General features: G+C 36.6%; 1 long non-coding RNA gene across 1 annotated transcript; it reads left to right on the top strand.

Moving 5' to 3' along the window:
- Nucleotides 1-20,826: 20,826 nt before the first annotated feature.
- On the top strand, nucleotides 20,827-21,860 carry LOC134289716 (uncharacterized). The gene is made up of 2 exons (XR_009998632.1): nucleotides 20,827-21,676; nucleotides 21,750-21,860. It is a non-coding gene; the product is annotated as an uncharacterized LOC134289716 (long non-coding RNA).
- Nucleotides 21,861-27,731: the final 5,871 nt, after the last annotated feature.

The raw sequence follows: 27,731 nt of genomic DNA, 5'->3' as shown, positions 1-27,731 counted from the left end.
CTAATCACTCTACCCTAGCTACACGTGCGGAGAGTTACTTTCCAACATTAAAGCTTCATCATCACTGGAAGTTCTCAACACCGGCCCAGAGAGGGCGACACCGATCACAAAGCTTCTCATCATCATTCAAACAACTCAATGAAATACGAATGCGCGCCAAAGGAGATTACTCATGTGAACTAAAGACCAAAGAATCTTACACAGCGTGTCGGTAGGGATTTCGTTTCTGGATTTCGCATAATACACTGGCTCATCTTAACACTCTCGGTATTTATTCCTACGACATCAAATTTCACTATTAGGCCTATCGCTCCTACCTATGCGTGCGTGCTCTTCCCCTCACTACCAGGCTATAGCATTCCCCATATGGACATCACATGTGCACATGTCTACTTACAGATACCGCATTTACTGCTGACACGGTGATCCCCTCATCATACGGCGAGATGGTCAGCGGCGATCGCCGCTATTGTTGGTGGACCACACTCGGTCCTATTGTTCGCTGGCTTGGCTTGGTGAATCTTAGCCGCGTGGACGAAAGACGGACGCAGGCGGGTCGAACGTGGGTAATTCACCTACCAGGACGAGCGAAACTCGCTTAGCAACCGATTCTGAGTCACGTGGTCGGTCAACGGTTGTTCACGGACACTACGGTGCGATTGGGCGCGATGTTGACGGCGCGGCCCCTTCGGCCACAGAACGGCGTTGGCCGGCGTTATGCTGGACAGTCGATCACTGAGGCGAACTAGCGACGTAGTTTCCTAGATCACAAGGAAAAGAGGCCGTCGAACGGCTGTTCGAGAAAAAGGGGTTATAGAGCACACCGCAACCTATTAACGCACGACTTCAATACCTTTTTGCTTTCTTAACTGCACTAAGGTTTAACCACACTAGCTTTTTAGGAAATAACTTGGCACATGGGAACTATCTAGCTATCTGTAAATTCAAAGAAATTAATCCACTGAGCACTCTACTTTGTATAAAATCTCACTTTAAAGAAATTTCGCGGAACACGGGAGGAAACACTTGGTAATCGTTTCGACTATCCAGGCAAAGTGATCGAGAATCTTTTGACCCTCAGATAGGAAACCTCGGACAAGCTAAAATCTCGTTAACGGACAGTTCGGGTAGGCTTTCGCATTCTCTTTCCGGTTTTTCGGTTTCTCGCTCCCACCAGTAGTCGTTGAATGTACCGTTCATGTCTTCTTCCCAATTTACAAGGTCTTTTGCAGAACTTGACCTTCGGTTTTCTTTCGAGACATCGCGGGCAATTAATTAATTCTCGCGAGAGGCTAAACGGTTGTGGAACTTCTCATGGAAAGCTTATCATTTCAAATTATGAGAGTCGTTGATTGCATAGATCTAGGCGCAGTGTGGGATTTCATTTGATTTTATTTCTATAAAGGTGCTAGAGTAGGCTTCAGAGCTTTCAATGTAAAGATGTTCTACATATTAAACGATAAATTTTATAATAGCTATTTGCAGATTATGTTCTGTTACAAGACGTAGCGGGTTACCGCTACAAAGTTGAAAGAAGATCGTTACTACAATGCAACTCCTCTGCGTCTCAGTGATTACGAACGTAAGCAGCAGAACAGAATCGTGCAGGATATGTTGTCGAACGGTATTATCCGTGAAAACGAGTCTCCGTATTCTAGCCGCGTGGTTCTTACTCGGAAAAAATGGCGAATATCGTCTTTGCGTAAATTTCAAACCATTGAACAAGTTGGTAGAGCGAAACCATTTCCCGTTGCCGATCATAGAAGATCAGATCTCGAAACTGCAGGGTCGTAAATATTTCACATGTCTCGATATGAAAAATGGGTTTTACCATGTCGACATAGCGGAAGGTTCGAGGAAGTATCTGTCGTTCGTAACCGAAGAAGGCCAGTACGAGTTTAATAAATTGCCGTTCGGTTATACGAATTCCCCGGCAGTATTCGCGCGGTACGTAATGAAGGTGTTGAAAGAATTCGTTGGCTCGGGAGAAATCGTCGTGTTCATTGACGATATTCTAGCAAGCTCTGTGACTGTTAGCGAACACATGGACTTGTTATCGCGACTGTTTCGTACTCTTTCCGATAATCACATCGAACTTAACGTGAAGAAGTGTTCTTTTCTGAAAACCGGCGTCGAGTTTCTTGGTTACTACGTCACGTTTAACCAGATCCGTCCAAGCGATCGGCACATCGAGAACATAAGGAACTTTCCTGTACCGACAAACGACAAGGCTCTTCAGCGTTTCTTAGGCCTGATGAGTTACCACATCGCGAGCCCGTTATACGAATTGCAGAATCGACGCGGATCCGATTTTAAATTGGAGTCGCGGCATTACGAATCGTTCGATAAACTTAAGGGAGCGTTAACTTCGAAACCGGTTCTGTGCATTTACAGTCCGAAGTTGGAAACGCAGCTCCACACGGATGCGTCGTCGAACGGTTTCGGCGGTATTCTCGTGCAGCATCAAACGTACGACAATCAATTTCACCCAACGATGTTTTTCTCGCGTAAAACTACAGCGGCCGAATCGGTACTTCACTCTTTTGAGCTTGAGACGTTGGCTATCGTTTACAGTCTACAACGTTTTCGCGTATACCTGTTCGGTATTCACTTTACTATCGTGACAGATTGCAATTCTCTCAAAGCGACGTTGGATAAGAAGGACGTGAATCCGAAGATAGCACGATGGGCACTTTTTCTGGAGCAATTCGATTACGCAATCGAGCATCGTTCAGGTACTAAAATGCAACACGTGGACGCACTGTCGCGTATGTATTGCCTTGCAATCGAAGAAACTGAAGAATCGATAAATGTTTTCGAGAACGCGTTGTACGTGAATCAGATTAAAGACCCGCGAATCGCAAAAATCAAATCTGACCTGGAATTAGCAGGAAGTAAAGACTACGAGGTACGCGATAACTTGCTATTTCGAAAATACAAGAATCGTCTTCTTTTGTACGTTCCGGAGAGCATGGAAGATTCGGTAATCTTCAAGTACCACGACAATCTAGGTCATTCCGGAATCGATAAGGTCAGCGAGTTGATCAAACGTTCGTATTGGTTTCCCGGTTTGCGTTCGAAGTTGAAGGAGCATATCGAAAGATGTGTGACCTGCATTTCGTTTAATCCGAAGCAGAAGAAGTTGGATGGTCCGCTACTTATCGTTGATAAATCCGACAAACCGTTCGCTACGATTCATATTGACCAACTAGGACCGTTAGACAAGACGAAAGGCAAGAACGAGCATATCCTCGCGGTAGTCGACGCGTTCACAAAGTTCCTTAAGTTGTACCCGACGAAGACTACTAACACGCGTGAAACGATGAAGCACTTGAAGTCATACTTCATTGCATATTCGACACCGGACGTTATCGTGTCCGATAGAGGCAGCGCGTTTACCTCTGATCTGTTCAAAACGTTCGCTAGCGATCATGGTTTTCGTCATCAGCTTGTGGTAACAGCGTGTCCACAGGCTAACGGACAGATAGAAAGGTACAACCGTACTCTTATTCCTTTGTAGATGCGGAGTTCTTACTGAACAATACGCTGAATCATTCAATCGGAGACGTCCCTTCGCGATTGTTGTTCGGTGTTCTGCAGAAACGTTTTGTTTCGGATGATTTGACTGAATACGTGGATGATTTGAATTCAAAAAACGATCGAAATTTGACCGAAATCCGAGAACGCGCATCGCGATCGATCAGTAAGCTGCAAGAGTACAATAAACAGCAGTACGATAAACGCTGCAAGGTTCGAACTCAATACAGCGAAGGCGATCTAGTCTCGAATCGTAACGTAAAACAAGTAGGAGTACGAGGGAAACTACAGCCCAAATTCAAAGGGCCTTACGTCATCAGAAAGGTTCTTGATCGCAACCGGTATTTGATCTCCGATTTAGATGGATACCATGTGTCCAACCGACGTTTTGAAGGGGTATTCGATCCCATGAACATGAGACTTTACCAAAAGGCCGACAATGATGAGGTTAATGATTTTTCAGACTCATAAATCGAGTACGAAGAAGTCGAGTACTTAGAAGATGATTATCAGTGAGTAAATCGTTAAAAATCTGCAAGCGTGTAACTGAATTCGATAAAAAGCAGATTTACTAGGTTAAGTTGATCATTGCTATGTAAACAAACAAATGTAAACAAAGAACATTAGAATAGGGCAGGTTTTTCGATAAACTGTCGCGGCCGACAGTAGTGTCAGGATGGACGTGCTGTAGCAATCTTGGGCGCACAATCCTATCCCCATTAGAGCTGGTGTACTATCCCTCAATTTTCTTTGTGTCAAGCTGTCACTTTGACAGGTCTGCGTTCGAGCACGTCCGCTTAGCTCACCGTTACGGCGTCAGCCAACTTCCGTTTAGACTTGAGTTAGTCACTCTCGATCAGACCGTCGCGCAATAAAGTCCGCATTTTATATTTTATTTCTTTTAAAAAACGTGTTTGCGTGAAACCGTCTCCGAACCAGGGGAGTAAGCTGGCTGTCAACTGGGAACAAATTGCGCCTACCCTCTATTCAATTTTAATACCATTAGAAGAACGTAACGGCCAACCAAGAAAATATCTATTTTCATTCGCAAAATTGATTTTAACACCGTTTCATCATGCTAAAAGCAAGTCAGCATGTGATTCAAGCATAATGCCACACATTTTATTTAGATTATATTGAAAAATTTTATTCCGAAAAAAATCAGTGTTTTGTTTTTGCCATTATGAAATATTTGCCTCTACTCTCGCTTGTTTTTGTTTTAGTTTTGTTTGGAGTGCGGAAATCGGTTGAAAATTGAAAACTACCAGAGCGGTTCTGGTGCTTTAATATGAGGATAATTTAACACTACAACTCAAGAAATTTCGATAATTACCTAAAAAGCTGAGCATCAGCACCGAAAGGAAGAGTAAAACGCTAATGTTTTTACTATTGTTGATGTTTATCAATAACTAAATAAAAGATGTTTACAAATTAGAATCAACAGCAGATGGCGCGCAGGTCGGCATGTTTGGGTGAGCGTAGAGGGTAGAATCTACCACCCCTGCTCCGAACGTCCCGAAAAATACCACATGTGTAACAATGTTTGTGAACTTCAAATATGTTACCCTCACAAAACAGAATAACAACAACAAAAATGTGTTATTTTGGCAAAAAAAAACTCATCGTGCACCATTTACACTTATAAGACCGATGGTTTTCTACGCATTATCAAGAAAAAATGTATTTTGAAAAGAACTTGTACCAAATCATATGTCGAACAGAAGCACCCTCGACAAAGTCTTCCTAAATAGCTGCGCGTTCAACGCATCAGATTTCTGAGACCTAGAATTGCTTTCATTTTCAAATTTTATATGGCAACTCGAATGTTGGGGCTGTTGTAAAGTGTTTTACTTCCAACTAAATGTACCATTATCAAGCATTAACGTCATGTGAATGGTGTCCGCCCTTTCCAGGCATTGTACAACGAAAAGTCTTTCGTCGCTAAAATCCCAACAGATTTATAGATTCGCAAACAACAGTGCCAACCAAAAGGGGAAAGTTCTGCCAAACCAAACAGCCCGATGCCGATATGTATTGGAATGGAAAGTGCACTCGGGAATCGCTTCCCGCATGGACTTCTCTACTTGCAGCAGTGCTTGATATGGAATTGTAACTGGTTGAAGGTCAGAGTGGCATGAGATCGAAAAAGAAAAAAAAAAACTTTAGCTTTTGCGTTCCAGCTGGCTGTACAAACAAGTATACTTTGTATATACGGGGATGCTCACAAATGGAGCTGAAAACTGATCCGGTGAAAGCATACAGCTTAGCAAATAAAACAAAACAGACCGAAAAGTACGAAAGTGATTGCGGTGATGGTTTTTCCAACTATTAAGTGGAGGAAAAGAGAGCAATCGAAAAAATGTAGCTACACATCACGGATAGTGAGTCACAATCAACTATAAATCGACTTCCCTTTCCGTGAAGTGACTGGCATTCTTTCGATGGTTAAATTGTAATCGAAATCAAGTTCTTTGTGTTTTGAACCGTAGGAACAATAGGAGAGCGATTCCAAGCAACAGCATCAAAATTTAGGACTTTTTTTAATTCATGATTTTCTATTGAGCTGAAACTTTGCACAGTTTTTCAGTTCCATCTAAATCACCATTTTTCGATATCATATCTTCATGTTGAGTCACGACTAACTTTTCAAAAGGGTGTATATGAAAATGGTTGAAAAATATTCAAAAAGCTGCACAGCAAAAACGGTTCGTTCGATTGTTATGATTTTTTCAGCAAAGTTAGTTAACTAAATGGTGATTACTAAAAAAATATACACTGTAAAAAAAATATTTTTTTTGCATTAAAAAATATAATTTTTGTCACAAAAACTTAAATATCTCAAAACCCTATCTTTTTACCAACGTCATTTTTTTAGGGAAAATGGTCCGTTATATTAGCTATCTACCATACAAATTTGGTGATGGTAAACTAATAAACAAAAAAGTTATGACATTTCAAACATTTCACAATTTTTTACATTTAGTAGAAAAAAATTTTTTTACCGTGTAAATTATTTCGAGAATCACAGTTTGGTGCTGTTTTTTTTGTTAAGGGTCTTGCGGGAGTTAAACAAGTTGTTTTTACGATATTCAATATTTGTGTATTCATTTGTATTATGTATATTATATGTATAAATATTATATGTATTTATATTATATGTATATACATGTAATATATATACATATAATATATATACATATAATATTTATACATATAAATGAATTCTCAAATTACACAACAATAATCATAGATTTGACACAATAGGGGTAAGAGAGGGCTAAGAGTTTTGGGTTTGGATTTTATTATGGGTTATGAGATCATGAAAACAGTTTTACTTATTTTTTATTTGATTTTATTTATTTTTTTACAATATCGAACACTTTGGCATTATTGTCAGAACAGTTTGAGTATAGTTTTGCTTTAATTTTATTTTCTGACAATGGAATGAAACAATGGAATTTTTGGGTTCCTTGGATCGTTTTCGCGTTATTATATTGCTCGCTGAGCTCTGAAGCCTTTATTTCGTACTCTTCCGTAGTAGTAAAACAAAATGATAATTTGGTTAAATCTTCTTCTTTTCTACGATTCGCCCATTTAAAAAGTTCTTTCGCAGTTTTAATTGGATGCTCACGTTCTTTGGCTAAACTTGCTCTTGTGGCCATGCGCTTTATTGTTCCTCCAATAGCATCACAAGGACCTTTGCCATGTGACGTAGCAAAAAAATGCCATTCTGCATCAATTCCGTACATTGATTTAAATTGACATAGGCTCGAAAAATTCTTACGGTTTTTGTACTGCGACGCTGCTCCATCAGACATAAAATATATCTTTTTGACTTCTTTATGTTTATCAACGCGTAAAAAGTTAATCATTTTGACAATGAACAAGTTTACGGATATTGAATCGTGCCTTAAATCTTCGGAAATTACAATGAAACTAAAGTGTTCAATTTGCGAACTTCCATTAAAATAAATAACGAATGGATGAATTGTAGCTTGTTGCACGTTCCAGTGATGGGACTGAACTTCATCTTGCAATACAAAACTGTAATTTTCAGAAAAATCACAAATGACTAAAAATTCACCATTTTGTAACGTATTTTTCGTATTTTTTAAAAAGCTGGATTGCTCTGTTTTAATGAAATCGTGAGGGATTAAACTTTCTAATTTCAAGCAAAAATATGACACAAACTCATCTACAGGTTTTACAATTGTTTCTAGGTCACACCTATCCGTGGTTACCCATTGCTCAAATGATAACTGATCAATATATTTTTCTTCAAACTCACCGAATAAAGTATTTTCCAATAATGAAGAATCTGGACAATCCGAACAAGATCGTAGATAGCAATTTGATGTTGTATTTTCACACAAAAGACTACCAGTTAACATTTTAATATCCTTTGTTAAATTTATTCTTTTCAAACTATGTAAAATAAGGTTAATATTCTCATGGGTTGTGCACACACAAACATTATGTGTTCCTGAATTGGAAAGAAGCTTGCATTGCCTTGGCCGAAGGCTTGCAAATGAGGAAAAACCTACTTTAATATTATTGTGAATTTCCTTGAAGCGTGTGTAAGCTTCTTTCAATGTCGTCATCATTAATCGTTTTTGGATTGCTTGACGCTTTCCATCTTCTTTTACTGATACATAATCTTTCTGGCCAGGCATAGCTCGACTTACTTCATCATCTTCAAAATATTGAACTACTATTTCTTTTGCCTCGTCTGTTAACGCATTACTAGACCTAGTATTTTTGGTTGAAAGACAGTTATTCTTAAATAGTTTTGCCTCTTTTACTGTATATCTATTGGTTTCGAACTCATCAATGGCATCTTGAATAGACCACGAACTTGGCAGCATCGACAAAATCAATAATTTTTCTTTCCTTGTCGTGGCTGGATTCGAGAACCTTTCCTTCATATTCATAATTACCTCATCGTAGTCTGTATTTTCCACATCCTCAGGTCCTAATTTGAAGAGGTTTCTACGTACAGCTTCGTTTATTTCACGGTATTTTTTCTCTGGATAATAAACGTAGTCCATCTTCGTCCATTTAATCGGAGTCACTTTTATCCCAGCTATGCCCTCGTTAAAGCGTTCGATGTTTACCTTTTGAATACACTCATCTTCCGATTGATTTGTTGAAACAGATGTCGCTGATGGTACGGTGGCAAGGCTCTCTGCACTTGGAACTTCTAGTAATTCCTCAGTTGTTGTCGTTTTCGAACTTCCTGCGCCCTGCTCTTCCGATGATATACAGATTGCTCGTTTGTCAACGTTTAGACGGCAGGACGTGCAAATGCGTAAATTTGTATTCAATGTGGACATTGGAGCATAACCTGTCGCTTTCAGTTTATCTATGGTGCTTTCGGTGAGATTTCGTAACTCTTTTGAGCACTTTTTTTCTGCAAACGGCCTACAACAGTTGAGAAAGCGACTACTCATGTTGTTCGTTAGATTTTAATAAACAAAATCACTTTCAAGTTTTTACTGACTAGTTTGGTGTCGTTTACTTGACTGAAGAAAACTTTTACTTTACAATCCTTAATAACCATAGCGGTAGTAATTGTTTGCTTTTTCGTGAGCATTGTCATGGTACCTATCATGCATTTGTTGTTGTTGAAGGTACTCGCTTCCTCCCGATATTTATGATTCTATTCTCTGATAGGTAAATTTTTGCAGGTAAACTAGACGTCTAGAGCATTGTCGTGGTATGCACCTATTATGTATTTGTTGGTGTTGCAGTTACTCGCTTTCTCTCCATCATAAAATCTATTATCTAAGAGGTAAGTTTTTTGCAGGTAAACTAGACGCATTCGTCTATATAAAACTTTTGTTTTGCAGCTTTTATCTTAAAAATAATATTACTTATGTTTCTTATTATCAACAGGTTTTAACCCTATTAACAGAATTTTTCGCCAGTCACGTACAATAAAAATAATGACACTATCAATACTTTTGATCACTACACTGGATCGCGTCTAAGTTTCTAATAGATGCTATAATAGTTATGAATAATTAAATAAAAATATCATGAAAATAACTTGTTTAATTCATGCGGTAGCCTTAACAATAAAATCAGCATCATAATGCGATTCTCTAAATACTGTACACGGTAAAAAAAAACATATTTTTTTACTAAATGTAAAAATTGTGAAATGTTTGAAATATCATAACTTTTTTGTTTATTAGTTTACCATCACCAAATTTTTATGGTAGATAGCTAATATAATGGACCGTTTTCCCTGAAAAAATCACGTTGGTAAAAAGATAGGGTTTTAAGATATTTGAGTTTGTGTGACAAAAATGATATTTTTTTAATGCAAAAAAAAAAAATTTTTTACAGTGTATATTTTCTTAGCAATCCCCATTAAGTTATCTAACTTTGCTGAAAAAATCATAACAATCGAACGAACCGTTTTTGCTGTGCAGCTTTTTGAATATTTTTCAACCATTTTCACATACACCCTTTTGAAAAGTTAGACGTGACTCTATATGAAGATTTGATATCGAAAAATGACGTTTTAGATGAAATTGAAAAACTGTGCAAAGTTTCAGATATTTTTGAAATGGTCGCTCAGGATCGACTTGCGTGCCTCCGTGGAATCCCTCAGGAATCACAAGACACGGAATATGCATTGCATCTATTGTTCAATCGAATAAATTAAGTCAATAAAGGGATTCCACGTGTGAACTTAGCCAGAAATATTCATCAAATGAAGCTCTTCAGCTGGTTAGAACTGCATTCAATTGACTACTGGCGTATTACTGTCTGGACCGGCTGCAGAGATGATGAAGGGGTTCATAACCGAAGGAAAGACTTCAAAACACCACTTGAGCAAGCACTTCGATTTGTAATACCATATGTGATGGCAGGGACGATCAATACACACTTAGATTATTTTACAGTATACGGTAATTTTTTACCGAACTTTCAACAGCTGAACGTTCGGTAATCAGTTCGGTAATCGAAAAGAGTACCGAACGTACGGTAAACAAGAAAATGTGGCCAGCTGTCAAAATTACCGGATTTGTTCGGTAATGTGAGCAAACAATTACCGTACTGATTTGTAATCCAGGACGTATTTTACTGATGAGTTCGGTAATTAACCAAAACAAAACCATGATTCACTTATAAATATTGTATTTTCTGTTTTATTGATGATCTGGAAATAAACAACTTACTGATAAATGTAGGCCGATAAACATATTATGTACTATGGACACAATCCAGATTATGGCATGATTGCGAAAGTATCAATGGAAGTAATTGTGCTTACGACAAGTACACGCCTGTTCGGCTTTGGCTGCTGTGGCTGTTGCTGTTACTGCTAAGCACTGGAGTAGATTATCTACCGCACTGCATAAACGGGGACGGGACGTAGCGATGTTTTCTGCAAAATTAATTCAATAAAACTATAGTGTAAAATTAAAACTAATTAGTTTTGCTCACCTGATTTTTTGGGAGACGTGTTTTTTATGGCGGGCACTTTCTTCCAAAACATGAACAAACTGTTAACACACTTTTGACAGATCTTATTTACAGTATTCCGGTACTATGGACAACCATTTACAGTTCAATCGGTAATACGTTTACCGTAGTCGGCGCTTTTTATAATTTACAGTACACACTGTGAAATATTTGACAGCTTCTGGTAAAAATGTATGGATTCACTGATTGTTCGGTAAAATAATTTACAGAACTTCGGTAAAGTTTGTTGTTTTACCGTAAAAATATAAAATTTCATGAGTACCGATTTATTTCGGTGAGAAAATTACCGAACGAGGCAAATGAATCTAAGTGTGTAGCAGAAAATGATTGCCGTTATCCCCACAACAAGAGGCAATTTATCATCCCTCTTTCAAGACTGCTGCAACCACTCCGACCATCATCGCCGACTGAAGCATCGCCTCTCATCCTAGATTTTCCTCACCGCTTTCTCATGGTAGTGCCGGTGTGCTCTAATTCCGTACAAGTATAGTGATTTTCATATTTATATGCTCTCACTCACGACCTGATTTATATGTCAGTGTGACTCGTAATCATTTGAACTAGCGATTTTTTAGTACAATTGATTCTCGAAGAAACACGTGAAACAAACATAATTACTAGAATGTGAGCTCATTTTGTCAGCACCCGATTATATTCACATTCAATCGGGTCAACCTTTTTCGAACAATAAAATGTGTTTGTTCATTATGGCTATAGTAGGGTCTGGGACCAATTGGGCAAGCCGACCTATTTTGAGCACTTGTAGCTATAATAAGTCAGTCAACTTTGAACCAACTGAATTATTTTTGGAACACAATGATACACGTCAACACATCAGACGTTCTTAACTGCACAACAACTATCAATATCTGATACCGCGTGCACAGCGATTTGAACTTCTGGGGCTCACACCTGCCCCAACCTTGCCGGGGATCCCTTTCCAACCCCGGGCTCGAATCCAACCCAGTAGACTGACGCCGCGTCAGCAACTCTACCAGAATGTTCTCCCCGCGGCCACCTAATCGCCCAACTAACATTTATTAGTCAAATAGACTAGAAGAGGTTCTTAAACCAACATTAAAACAAAATCAAATATTTTGGGTACGGTTCTCAAAACCTCTGCAAGACTGATTTATCATCAAAATGTTCCTTGGGCGCTATAAAGGTCAATTGACACCGCAGCACAACAGCAGGACTTAGGGAGCGTCCATAAATGACGTAGCATTTTTGGCCAATTTTTTACTCTCCCCTCGTAGCATATTTTGCCATACCTAATACATGGCTCGTCACACAATCCCAGACTCCCTCCTCCCCCTAAAAAGCTACGTCATTTGTGGACGCTCCCTTACATAGTCGACTCCGAACCCTTGAACCACCTCTTTTATAGCGTCTGAACTAGCCATTCTCTGTGTCCACGCACCACCTCCTCTGTAGTTCCAAGACGATGTGAATGATAGTCGTTGAAACGGGATTCCAACCAAACTCGCACCATTACGCATCCTCTGGACAAGATTGTCCGGAGTTGTGCCCTCCCCGCATGTGGCAAGCATGCGGTCACGCACTGTGCGAAAACACATATGTGGGAATTTGGCTGATGGTTCTCGATGAGAATCGCCCAGCACAGCCACCCAATTGAATGTAGGGTCTTGTACCATTTGGGCAGATGTACCTATTTTGGGCACTTGCCGCTATAACGTAGTCAAATGTATACAAACTTAATTTTCGGCACACGGTGAGATACGTACAGTGTCTTTACAAAAATTCAAATCAATTGGTTTAAAAATGACTTTCTTTTTTGTGCAAGTGCCCAAAATAGGTAAAACTACGTCCGGCGTGGTCGAACGCTGACCGAAGCAAAAGGAAGACTCTAAACACACTGAGAGATGCTCATTGTCAGACATATACCACACATCAGATACTCGAACAATACGTATTCCGCCGTTTCCTCTAAATCAGCACAAACCAGACATTCTTAAGAACCCGCATGACCAACACGATGTAGATACTGTCGGAGGCACCCATGGCCCAAATGGACCTAGGTCAAGTGGAATGTTACTTCTCCATGGCGCCTGTTAACCTAACTATATTTCCGCGGGCTTAACTTCGGAGTCCACCTTCCTTTGATGGAACTGTATCACGTGTGCTGCCATTTGACCATGCAGGCCAATCTAGCAGTCCTGTGTATAGGTACCTCTTGTGCTGCGCATTTTAAGCACTCAATGTCCTAAATTCCCCTTCTTCGATCGATATACCGTAGACCTCCAGCGTGTCGGCAGCGAAGCCGACGATTGTCACTTCCACCGGGAACTTTAATCTCAAAACCTCGACGTACATGAAATTCCATAACACCGGACCCAGGATGGATCCTTGCGGGACTCCTGACTCCTGCCTGAGTCCTGAGGTTATGTGAGAATACATCCGATTAGTCTCTGTGTCTTGTACAAGTACCTGGGTATTTTTGGACACAGGAGCGCATCGGCAATATAGCCGTTCAACTGTCACTACTGCACAGTAGCCAATCCTCCTCTTCTTACGATCGGCTGCCTTTGTCCGTACTGGTTGCTCGAGAGACCATTTGCACCCTCAGTGTGCCTTAACATTCTGTTGAGGATGATCTTTCTTCACCTTCCCCGCCGTATCGATCAAGCACATTGGTCTATATGCCAACGGGTGTCCGGGTGCTTTTCGAGCCTTTGGCAATAGTACCAGGCTCTACTTCTTCCAAACTTCTGGGAAAACTCCCTCGTCCTCGTTTCTCCATAGCAGACCTGAACATCTCAAGAGTGTTGACAATAGCTACTTTTATGGCCAGGTTTGGAGCTCGGTCCGGCCCTAGGGCCTTATCTACGCTAAGGGGCTATGCCATCCCCGCAACTTCCACATCGGTGATCTTCTCCTCATCGCCAGCCCCAGTCCTCGGCTATCCTACAAAATGAGGCCAAGGACTAGGATCAATATACGGAAAAAGCCACTCGACGATCCCCTCAATATCTATGGAAATTGCTCTGTAGGAGCCATTACACCTTTCGCCTAGCACGCACGCGAGGGCACCACTACCAGCTCGTCGCCGTCTAAACCAAGTAGATTTCGCTCACGGTGGAGCGCCTCCCTAAATGCCCCTTCGTCGAAGTATCATGACTTCCACCTGCGAGAGCTTGGCGAGGGCAAGCCGCTTCTTCCTCTACCTGCTCTCTGCTGTTGTTGTAGTCGATACTGTAGCGAACCGCTATGTGATCGTTGTGAGTGTAGCTATCGTTTTCTCTCCAATTCGAACTATTTGTTAGGCCAGGACTATAAAAACAAACGCCAATTATCGACTCCACACCGTTCTGACTTTAGGTACTCATGGTACCGACATTTACCAGGTTGACATCTAGTATGGCCAGTGTCTCTAGTAGGATCTGACCCCGCTGGTTCGTGAAACGGATTTTCCATTAAAGTCACCCGCTATTACCACCGGCCTTCGCCTTGTTAGCACGGTTGCCGTAAAATCCAGCATCTGCGTGAACTGATCGATCGGCCACCGCGGAGGCAGAAGAAGACCCCGTTTACTTCGGCGTTCTCGAAGACCTCATAGGTAGTGGAAACCAACCACCCTCACGGGTATTTACACGTCGTCAATATCGCCGATATTTTTCTTGACCCATCCGCTACCCAGTTTCCATTGCCGGTGGGTACTCGGTATCGGGCCGCTATGATGGCGATATCCGTCCGCCATTCAGGAAACCGCCTGACAAAGCAGTTGCTATGCTGCGTCACAGTGGTTCAGGTTCATCTGCGTTACCTGTACTGTGATATGTTTGCTATGGCTTTTTTTAAGGCCGGGCACCTTCCCAAGTAACACGCTTGTCACCGAAGAGTCACGGCGGCGCAGGTTTTTGTTGCGCAGAAGTTACTGCGACTTACTTTAAGCAAGTAAGTATTTATTTGTTAGAAGTAAGTCATAGTAACTTCTGCGCAACAAAAGCCTGCGCCGCCGTGACTCTTCGGTGACAAGTGTGTTACTTGGGTTGGACCACCCGTTGGGTGGACTCGTGCAGTTTTGTTTCTTATGGCCTTCTCCGACGCATCCCCTACACAGTTTGCTCCTGTCAGGGCTTTTGCAGTCATATGATTTATGTCCAGGTTCCAGACACCTGAAGCAAACTGGTGGCTCACTGGTGGACACCTGAAGCAGACTGGTGGCTCGTACAAGGTCAGTTGGCACACTGACCAGCCCACCTTGAGCTTCCCTACTTTAACGGACTTGGTAGCGTCCACCACAGGCAGCTTCAAGGATACCTGTGTCCCTGCTGGGTCATACCGTAGCCACATGGCTGGGGTGGCCACCTGCACCTCGCACTGTTGCCGAAGTGCCGTAACGATCTGTTCCGCTTCGGTGATCTAGTCTAAGTTCTTCACCTTCAGAGTCACATCCACTGTAAGAGCTCTCACCTCGACCCCTTTGCCAAGGACCTCTTCCGCTAGACTTTTGTAGCTGGCGCCCTTGTGCGCCTAGTCGCGCTTCAGCTCCAGGATCGTCTCACCCGTACGAGTACGTCTGATTCTGCGAAAGCCGGCTCCCAGATCTACGAGCTTTGCGTCGCTTCGCATCGCCTTCAAGATGTCCAAGTACTTAGACTAGTCGGTCTTGATGACGAGCGCGTCGCCTTTCTCGTGCTTGGCACCTACTCTATCACGCCTTGGTTTGACTACCCTAGCTTCCTCGAGCTGCGGCTTCATCCAAGGGTGGTCCACTCCTTGGTTCGCCCTACTCGTGGTTTCTGAGGCCCTAGCAACGATCGCAGCCCCTTGTTTTGGTGTAGATTCAACAAGCCTCCGGACTGTAATCCCTGCTGCCCGTCAGCATCGCTCTGGAAGGTGTAATGCGAGCTTGGGTACGATTTGACTATTTGTTATGCAGGGCCGGATCCAGGAAGGCAAGGCCAAACGCTCCCGCATTATTAGAGCACCCCTTTTTTATAGAATGAGAAAATCTGCAACAGATACCCAAGAGGTGGTTCCTCGGGTGATGTGGGGATCGACCCACTAAAAACTCATTCTCTATCTTCCTTACCTTCGCGGTACGCCCGTTAGGGATGACTTCGAGAAGGGGGGACCGTACATGCGTACACTCTAATAGTAAGCGTTTCATCAGCTACCGCCTTAAGTTTTTTACTCTCCACTGGAGGCTCGGGTCCTGGCTAGTACTTAGACTACCCATTGAACTCAAGCTCCTGGATGGGGAAGGGGGGCCAACTCAACTAGTGTTCGGCTCGCCATTTACTCTGTAGTTCAAGTATGATTCGAGAAACCGTGGAAGTAACGGAGTCCCACTTGTCCGCCCCCATACACATCCTTTCAACAATGTTGTCAGGTGTGATATCTCTACCGCATACCTCCTGCATACTCGACCTTTGCTCCACGAAACGTGGACATTCGAAGAGCACATGCTCCGCGGTCTCATCGCAGTCTGCACACTCCGGACATGAGAGAAAGCCTGCATGTCCGAATCTGGGCAGATACCACCTAAAGCACCCATGGCCTGACAGAAGTTGAGTCAAGTGAAAATTCACCTCGCCGCACAGTGGGAAAATAAGGTACAAAACCGACAAAGAATTCTGTAACTTTTGAAAACCACGAATGCGGTTTGCGAAGTTATACTTTTCTAATGTAAAAATGTGCGGGGAATCCAATAAAACCGGTTTCATAGACCGCACGGATCGTTAACATGCTCATTTTACCCCAATTCCCCAATTTTTTAGCCGTTTTTATAGAAATTCATGTATTTTCAGAAGCGGAAATGATCTTGAAGTATGAAAACTCGACCGATCATGCTCATATATATTGCGGATATGAATAAAAATGTTAAACTTGACCGCATGAATAATTGTCATGCCCGTTTTACCATATTCCCCCAGATTATCGCATTTCTGGTAAGATATGCCATTTATCTAGGGAGAAAATCAGTAAAAATCCATCAAAATGAGTTTTTACCCGGTAAATACTTTTGAGCCATCGAATAAATCCGGATAAAAATCGAACGAACTGGTTTTTTGGTCATTTTGCCTTGATGCCCCAAAAATATCATTTTTTTGAACTGAAGAGTTCTGCAACTTTTGAAATCCATGAATGCGGTTTACGAAGTTATACTTTTCTAATGTAAAAATGTGCGGGGAATCGAATAAATCTGGTTTCATAGGCCGCACGGATCGTTAACATGCTCATTTTACCCCAATTCCCCAATTTTTAGCCTTTTTTGATAGAGATTCATATATTTTCAGAAGCGGAAGTGATCTTGAAGTATACAAACTCGACCAATCAAGCTCATATATATTGCCGATATAAATGAAAATGTTAAACTTGACCGCATGAATTATTGTCATGCCCGTTTTACCATATTCCCCCAGATTATCGCATTTCTGGTAAGATATGCTATTTATCTAGAGAGAAAATCAGTAAATGTTCATCCATATGAGTTTCTACTTGGTGAATACATTTGAGCCTTCGAATAAATCAGGATAAAAATTTAATGAACGGGTATGTTAGTCATTTTGCCTTGATTCCCCAAAAATATCATTTTTAGAATTGAAGAGTTCTGTTATTGCAGACTACATCTCAAATTGGACTATCACACTTTTTTTGGTACGCCTAAAAGTGTGATAAAAGTGCACATTTGCATCGGATCGTCTCGACGTCTTCGGTGCACTTATTCCTCCATTTACAAGGAATAAGTGCACCGAAGACCTCAACTCGATCCGACGTGTCCTTCCCAGCACGGAGGAAGTTAGGCGTTCGACACTGTTAGGCATTTGTTAGGTATGTTGCTCATCGAAAAGTTCGGAAAGCATAAATCATAACCCCGAAACTATGCTGAGTGTTCGATTTTTTCGCGCATCGTTGACAGTTGACGAAGGCAGTCAAAAAAGCAACAAAGCATCAGTTGGAAATAAAAATCGGGTCTGTCGGTCGAGAAAGTAAAAAGACTTGCGCGTCCGGTTTGTTCTCGTCTTACTGTCGCCGGGACTAAAATCATCGCCGGAATTGGGTTCTTTAGGGGTATCCGGATTATTTCATTATCGGATTCTCCGCCCAAAAATTAGTCGAAATCCGAAATTTCATAATTTTTGGAGTCCGGGAACTATTTTTAAAATTCATTTAAAGTTTGTATGGGGAAATTTTTTTGTTCGGGTCGAACTGTCATTTTATCGATTGAACTGTCATTCTATCCACGAAAATTAAAACTGTTTTGTTAATTTAACCATCAAAACAAAGGTATTGAAATCCAATAAAATCACGATATACTCAGAAAAATTAGCTCTTTCGATTAGGCTATAGAAAATAGCAATATTTTATTCACTAAACAACCCAATTGATTACGGTAACGTTGTCGTTTGGTCGCGTCGTGTCGGTTGAGTCATTATGGGTACAACATTTACCCGCCGAAACCGCATTTCCCGTGTTCTTGAATGTTTGGAAGATGGAACCGATGAAGAAGAACCGTTTCCCGAACCCTCTGTGCCCGGAGGTTTACACGCGTTTCGATGCTGCAGTGATTGCATTTGTATAAGTGTTTGCGCTTCTTCCGAGGATGGAAACAGTGATTAGTTGTGTAGTTGGGTCTTCAATTAGCCTAATGGTTACGGCTATGGTCCAGTCGGGAAAATTTCCTCGACTCCCTGGGGAAGGTGTATCATTGTGCTGGCTTCACAATATTGAAATTCATCAATTCATGCAATGGGAGGCAAAGAAAGCCCTTCAATTAAAAACTGTGAAAGTGCACAAAGAAATGAAAAAAAGTGAAGAAGGAAAAATTGGAAAAAAAATAAATATTAGTAGTGGAATGGTGTGATATTGATGTTACCTATTAAGTGAAAATGACTGTAGAGAGTGTCCTTGTGAGAAAGCAAAACGGCATTTGGTGGAATCGCATGAATAACGGAATACACCAAATATATATATTTGGAGAGTTCATCGTATAGCCCAACAAGAAGTAAGTAAATTTTCATCTCTTCTTACGGAACTCTGGTGCAATTCTGAATGCGTTAATAGGATTATTTTTAAATTTTACTTAATTTAAGAAACGGTTTCCATCGTTAATTCTTATGGATCTCCTTGGAGCGATTATGATTGCTATATTTGAAACTTGTTTAAAATTTTGACATGTGTTGAATTTGAATTGTGATAAGAATTAGAGCCATTTATATGGAACTTCCTGGAGAAATCTTGACTTAGTATTGATTGCTTAATTATATTTTTTTTCAAATTCGACTAGCGTTAAGAATTTATATCGCAAGATCACAGTTCTTATAGATCTCTTTGGGGAAATTCTGTTCATTTTGTTTAACAATATTTGTCAAATTTGAATGGTATTGAAAATTGTAATCTTTTGATCATAATTTTTATGCAACGCCTTGAAGCAATTTTGATTAATTTATTGAAATAATTTTTGAAATTTGAAATGATCAATTTATTTAAATTATTTTGAGATTTTATTTATGTTAAGAATTGTTATCGAAAGATCACAATTCTAAGGAATCTCCTAGGTGTGATTCTGATAAATTTATTTGAATAATTGTGAGATTTTATTTATGGTAAGAATTGTTGTTGTGAGATCAAAGTTCTTAGGAAACTCCTTGGTGTGATTCTGATATTTTTTTTTAAATTATTTAGAGATTTTATTTATGGTAAGAATTGTTGTCGTAAGATCACAGTTCTAAGGGAACTCCTTGGTATGATTCTGATTTATTTAATTTTTTTAGATGTTATTTATGTTATGAATTGTTGTCGAGAGATCACAGTTCTCAGAAAACTCCTTGGTGTGATTCTGATAAATATATTTAAATAATTTTGAGATTTTATTAATGGTAATAATTGTTGTCGTGAGATCAAAGTTCTAAGGGTGGAGACGAACCAGCCTTGGGCTGAAAGTCTCGATAATAAAGACATAAAAAAAAAGTTCTAAGAGAACTCCTTGGTGTGATTCTGATTTATTGAATTTTTTTGAGATGTTATTTATGGTAGGAATTGTTGTCGAGAGATCACAGTTCTTTGAAAACTCCTTGGTGTGATTCTGATAAATTTATTTAAATTATTTTGAGATTTTATTTATTGTAATAATTGTTATCGTAAGATCACAGTTCTTAGGAAACTCCTTGGAGTGATTCTGATAAATTTATTTAAATTATTTTGAGATGTTATTTATGGTAAGAATTGTTGTCGTAAGATCACAGTTCTTAGGAAATTCCTTGGTGTGATTCTGATAAATTTTCTTTAAATTATTTTGAGATGTTAGATATGTTAAGAATTGTTATTGTAAGATCACAGTTCTTAGGAATCTCCTAGGTGTGATTCTGATAAATTTATTTAAATAATTTCGAGATTTTATTTATGGTAATAATTGTTGTCGTGAGATCAAAGTTCTTAGGAAACTCCTTGGTACGATTCTGATTTATTTAATTTTTTGAAATGTTATTTATGTTAAGAATTGTTGTCGAGAGATCGCAGTTCTTAGAAAACTCCTTGGTGTGATTGTGATAATTTTTTAAAATTATTTTGAGATTTTATTTATGGTAACAGTTGTTGTCGTAAGATCACAGTTCTTAGGAAATTCCTTGGTGTGGTTCTGATAAATTTATTTAAATTATTTTGAGATGTTAGTTTTGTTAAAAATTGTTGTCGTAAGATCACAGTTCTTAGGAAACTCCTTGGTGTGATTCTGATAAATTTATTTAAATAATTTTGAGATGCTATTCATGTTAAGAATTGTTGTCGAGAGATCACAGTTCTTAGAAAACTCCTTGGTGTATTAAGGCCGCATGGGACGACGTGTAATTTTTCCTATCTTCCCTCTCTTTCTAACAATTTGCCTCACGATTTTGAAGATGCAAATATCAATTTGCACTGCACTGGCGTAGCTGAAACCTTAGTCGATTGTGCACCGCCAGTGAGCAAATGAACGATCAAATTTTTAGCCAATAATATGAAGTAGAAGTTGAGATTTGCATCTTACTAACAACAGAGCAATGGCGTACGATTCAACCACCGTCCCGTCCGGCCTTAAGCATCGGTATCCTAAGAACACCATTGTCATAAAATTCCTTGAAGTAATTCTGATGAATTTATTGAGCCTATTTGGGTTTGACTTGTGTTAAGAACTGGCATCGTGAAATGACAATTCGTATGCAATTTCTTATTTATTTATTTATTATTACATCAACCGACTTATTGTCCCAATGATGGTTTTCACTTAAAAATAACAACAAAGCTCGGTCAAATAACAGTAAAAATAATACGTAAAACTTGGAGAAATTATGATTAAATTATGTATTGAAAATATTTTTTTTAATTTGAATTGATGTTGTACACGAAAAGAAGTCCAATGATTTTATCAAAATATGTGTCCAAACATATACTTTCTTCTAAGAGTTCATTCTGTTTTCCATTAAGATTTTTTATATTTATAATATACAAGATAATATACGCCACATATAATTTCAAAAAAAAAATGTAAGTGAAATTGATTTATGAAATCATTCATTCAAAATCTAGAACCTTCCACACACACACTTCAAATATAAAAAGGAATTTCAGCCACCAATGAACTTTGTTTTGATTCCAACAGCAAGATAGCTAAACACGTGAGCTTCTTCAAGACGAACTGGTAAGTAAATCTACTTCCGAATAACGTTTCTAGCTTCTAATTAAAATATTATATTATTATTATATATTCTTAGGTTGCGTCAGACCCCTACGAACATGAATTCTCGTTGTCTACGAAGCAATTTCTCCAGGAAACCCTGGAGCTACTATGTGCCACGGAGGATCCATCCAATCCTCGATCCAAACATCTTAATGGAAAACTATACCGAAAAAGTAATTGATGGCTTAATGTGACCTTGCTGTATTGGAATACTTATGTTGCATGTTTATAATAACATTTCTTTCAGGTGCTCCCGAAGAAAATCCAAGAATTGCCCAATAACTCAACGATAATTTTGAAGAGAAAAATTCTGCTAGTCTGCCGACTAGCTCGAAACCGATGGATTGGCGCAAATGTGTTTGCGAGTTTATTTCTTGTCAGTGAAGAAAATTGTCAGACAAAAGAGGCACAAAACAAGCAACAAAGAAGGTGCGACGATTACTCATTATCCCTACTGGTAACAGATAATGACATAATCTCGAATTTTTTTGTTGCAGACAAAATGGAAGCTGAATTTGTTGCGTACTTTTCAACTCGTGAATAATCAATTATTGCTAAGCCAAAGTCGAAACTGTTTGATGATAGAGCTTCACCAGAGTTGCAGTGTTTACCGACTCGAAGTTACCGTTCGAAAATCGCAACACAAGGCTTAAAAATCTCTAAACTCGTGGTGTACGATGTTAATCCCATTATTTTCAAGTTGGGACAAACTTATGTCGCATGGATTTGTTTGTCGCAACAAATACAGGTTGCGACATTGTCATTATTGTTGCGCGATGGTTGAATTTTGATTCACTGTTTCTTGTAGTTAAATTCAATTATGGTCTCAATAATGACAGTGTGCCAATAAATATATGTGTGATAAGTGATTTTAAATCTTGTTTGCATTCGAAAGTATTGATGTGGGCTGAGAAATCTAAAATATTCATAAAATATTTTTCATTATTCATATGGAGCAATGCTCTCAGAAAAATCTGCATAATTCTCAGAAAAAATTCAGCAGAATTGAACAAAAAAGTGTTGAACCATTCAAAAATTCTTGATGGAAACTGTAAAAACAATGCAGAAAATGAAATAAGGAGGCATTCCCAAAGAAAATCTCTAAAGGATTTCCTTAGATGGAAGAATTACTGAAGCCACGAACGAAGACATCTGTGGGTAATATCTGGAAGGAATCTGTGGATAAATTTCCGAATAAATTTCTGAAGTATTTTTCCAGAACTCTAGATACATTCCCGAAGGAATTTGTTGTGAACAAATTGTTTATATAATTGAAGAACTTGTGGAGTAATTCTCAAATTGACCTCTGGAACAAATTCCTAAAACAGCTTTGAGGGAAATCCCGAGAAACCCCTTGAATTCCTGAAAATTTCTCTGGAATCTCTGGAGCAACTCTTTCAGAAATCTGTGGGTACATATCCGAAGGAATTTCTAGAGAAATAAAAAAAGTATTTTGTGAAGTTCTTGAAGCAATTCTAGAACTAATATCTGGTGGAATATCAAAAAAAAAAAAAACTCCAGAGGCATGAACGAAGAAATTTCTGGAGAAATGTCAAGATAAATTTCTGGAGGAATTCCTGCAAAATCTCTAAAGGAAATCCTGAAATAATTTCTTTAAAAAAATTGCGATAGAATATTGGATTAAATTCCCAAAATAATCTCTGTGGGAATAAACTAAGGAATTTGTGGGTAAATTCCCGTAGAAACTTGTGGATAAATTTTTGTAAAGATCTCTGCAGAAATATCCGATAGAATATCTGGAGGAAAGAACGAAGTAATTTGTATAAAAACTGCTTGAATAAATCTGTGAACACACTTTTAAAATAATTTGTGGATTCAGTTCTATCTCTGGAGTAATTTCCTAAGGAACTCTACAGAAAATTCATAAATAAAATCTAAAAAATCCTTTAGCAATCAATAGCAAAATTCTGAAAGGAATCTCTGAAGCCATGAACAAAGGATATTGTGAAATTAATGAAATTAATTAAAATTAAAATTAAAATTAAAATTAAAATTAAAATTAAAATTAAAATTAAAATTAAAATTAAAATTAAAATTAAAATTAAAATTAAAATTAAAATTAAAATTAAAATTAAAATTAAAATTAAAATTAAAATTAAAATTAAAATTAAAATTAAAATTAAAATTAAAATTAAAATTAAAATTAAAATTAAAATTAAAATTAAAATTAAAATTAAAATTAAAATTAAAATTAAAATTAAAATTAAAATTAAAATTAAAATTAAAATTAAAATTAAAATTAAAATTAAAATTAAAATTAAAATTAAAATTAAAATTAAAATTAAAATTAAAATTAAAATTAAAATTAAAATTAAAATTAAAATTAAAATTAAAATTAAAATTAAAATTAAAATTAAAATTAAAATTAAAATTAAAATTAAAATTAAAATTAAAATTAAAATTAAAATTAAAATTAAAATTAAAATTAAAATTAAAATTAAAATTAAAATTAAAATTAAAATTAAAATTAAAATTAAAATTAAAATTAAAATTAAAATTAAAATTAAAATTAAAATTAAAATTAAAATTAAAATTAAAATTAAAATTAAAATTAAAATTAAAATTAAAATTAAAATTAAAATTAAAATTAAAATTAAAATTAAAATTAAAATTAAAATTAAAATTAAAATTAAAATTAAAATTAAAATTAAAATTAAAATTAAAATTAAAATTAAAATTAAAATTAAAATTAAAATTAAAATTAAAATTAAAATTAAAATTAAAATTAAAATTAAAATTAAAATTAAAATTAAAATTAAAATTAAAATTAAAATTAAAATTAAAATTAAAATTAAAATTAAAATTAAAATTAAAATTAAAATTAAAATTAAAATTAAAATTAAAATTAAAATTAAAATTAAAATTAAAATTAAAATTAAAATTAAAATTAAAATTAAAATTAAAATTAAAATTAAAATTAAAATTAAAATTAAAATTAAAATTAAAATTAAAATTAAAATTAAAATTAAAATTAAAATTAAAATTAAAATTAAAATTAAAATTAAAATTAAAATTAAAATTAAAATTAAAATTAAAATTAAAATTAAAATTAAAATTAAAATTAAAATTAAAATTAAAATTAAAATTAAAATTAAAATTAAAATTAAAATTAAAATTAAAATTAAAATTAAAATTAAAATTAAAATTAAAAATAAAATTAAAATTAAAATTAAAATTAAAATTAAAATTAAAATTAAAATTATTAAAATTAAAATTAAAATTAAAATTAAAATTAAAATTAAAATTAAAATTAAAATTAAAATTAAAATTAAAATTAAAATTAAAATTAAAATTAAAATTAAAATTAAAATTAAAATTAAAATTAAAATTAAAATTAAAATTAAAATTAAAATTAAAATTAAAATTAAAATTAAAATTAAAATTAAAATTAAAATTAAAATTAAAATTAAAATTAAAATTAAAATTAAAATTAAAATTAAAATTAAAATTAAAATTAAAATTAAAATTAAAATTAAAATTAAAATTAAAATTAAAATTAAAATTAAAATTAAAATTAAAATTAAAATTAAAATTAAAATTAAAATTAAAATTAAAATTAAAATTAAAATTAAAATTAAAATTAAAATTAAAATTAAAATTAAAATTAAAATTAAAATTAAAATTAAAATTAAAATTAAAATTAAAATTAAAATTAAAATTAAAATTAAAATTAAAATTAAAATTAAAATTAAAATTAAAATTAAAATTAAAATTAAAATTAAAATTAAAATTAAAATTAAAATTAAAATTAAAATTAAAATTAAAATTAAAATTAAAATTAAAATTAAAATTAAAATTAAAATTAAAATTAAAATTAAAATTAAAATTAAAATTAAAATTAAAATTAAAATTAAAATTAAAATTAAAATTAAAATTAATTTAAATTTAAATTTAAATTTAAATTTAAATTTCAATTAAAATTGAAATAAAATAAAAAATAAAATTAAAACAGGCTCCGATTTTTTTATTAAATATGTTTCGTCCAGCTTTCATTCGAGGCAGAAGTGCGGTTGTAGTAGTGAACGCCGATAAAAGTTCACTACTACAATCACACTTCTTGCTCGGATGACAGCTGGAATGAAAACAAGCAGCATAAAATCTATGCCTAACATTCGTCTAACAGCCCATACTAAAACATGTCTAACGTTAGTCTAATGTTAGACTAACAAACATGTTTCGAATTTGCAACATGTCTAACAAAAGTGTGTCATATCTGTCTAATTTTAGACTAACATTAGGCAAAAGTGAGACAAAAAGTTAGCCTAACATGCTGGCCAGTTAGTCTCACATTAGGCTAATGTTAGGCTAACCCTCCGTACTGGGGTTGTTCCACTTACTCCTTCTTATAGGTTCACTAGTCATTAACACACGCATATTATATTCAAGTTCCGCAAATACGACTTTCTAAATATCTTCCAACAAATTATCACTTCTTATTAGTTATCGTGGAATTGTGGTTCCGTTCTTCATTTGGTCAAGTGAAATGCTTTCAGTCACTCTGAATATTTACTTATGCAAAAACCATCAACACGTTTAATTTTTTCTGTATGGCTTTCATTTTATCTTAGAAGGGAGCACGACACCAGACAACAGACCAGATAACGCACAGTCAAATACACCACATGACGACTGCGTCGTGAATCGAACCAGCATTCCACATCATAAAACGGCCACATGGATCATGACATTAACCATACGACCCCGATGCCACGAATATCCTTTGCAACAGCAAAAATCCTTCATGTGAGCGGCGTGGCATGAAGGCAACAGCATATTATGCTTTCCCATTGAATACCTCTTCCAAAAGACGCTCTTCTTGTGTCCGTCCTATGTGACCGCTGCAGTGTCTTCCAAAGTGTACTGGTGAATCCTTTTCTAAGACCATCCGCACTTCAGCACTATTCCGCAGTACCAGCGATGCTCTCTGTAATATGACTTTCCAGAACACACTTTGTCGCAGCAGAACCTATCCAATTACTGACCTCTCGCTTTACTGGATTCGTTCCTCGAAATATTCTCAAGTTGAATTTAATTCATTTATCATCCTCCACAATGGATTCTTTTTACCTATTAAACCCATTGATACTTGTACACCCTCAGTGAATTGAATCACAGCAATACGCTTCTAGTGAATTTAATCACAAGTTCTCAAAATGTTGCACCGACCTAAACTTAAAGAGCAGATATCTCTCCTCCTCCCGGTGCAATGCACCAACAAGACAATGCCTGCTTCTTAATCCATTGCTCGAGTTAAGGATAGCCTTGGTAAGAAACCCAAAATGACCGCAACAATGGCCGACTTCTGCATCTACTATCGATTTTCAGTCGCACAAATCTCATTAAAAACAAAACCAGCACTCTTGATCTCCTCATTTTAAGCTTTTCACAAGCAAGCAAGAACAAAATAAAAGTGACACTGTTATTCGAAGCTTGCTTCTTGAGATTTGTGCATTTGAAGTTCTAGTGCGCTGTTGAACCAGGATTGCAAGGCGTTTGTCCTTTACTGAGACCACCCTCTGCCAATGACAATCTTGCAACTGAATTCAAAGACTCTCCACGCTCAAGGAATCCAAGGAAATCACTATTATGTCTTGCCGAACGCTCGCTCATCCACCGCTTCGACCACAGGACAGATACAACTAATCACATTCATAACAGGGTCCTGTCTACACACTGTTTGTACAACCACTCCAAACAACGCGGATTCAAACATAAAAATCTGCTCCGCTCAATCAAACCACTCTTTGCATTCAAACTTGCAACACTTGTAACAAACCTTGCATTACTACGTAACAAACCAAAAAGATCCATTACATGAATAAGGCTGCAAACGCACAGCATCCAGGATCAGAACTCACTTTGTGTGAACATATACCTGATCAGACCGCTGTCAATTCAATTTAGAACCACAGACCCATTTCTAATGCCAAAACATTTACACAACAAGCCCCAAGTTTTACCCAATAAATGTTACTGTTTTATTCTGATGGAAGAA

The sequence above is a fragment of the Aedes albopictus genome, chromosome 3 (genome assembly GCF_035046485.1).
Source record: "Aedes albopictus strain Foshan chromosome 3, AalbF5, whole genome shotgun sequence".
Classification (NCBI taxonomy): Eukaryota; Metazoa; Arthropoda; class Insecta; order Diptera; family Culicidae; genus Aedes; species Aedes albopictus.
This window is presented reverse-complemented; position numbering and strand designations above follow the sequence as displayed.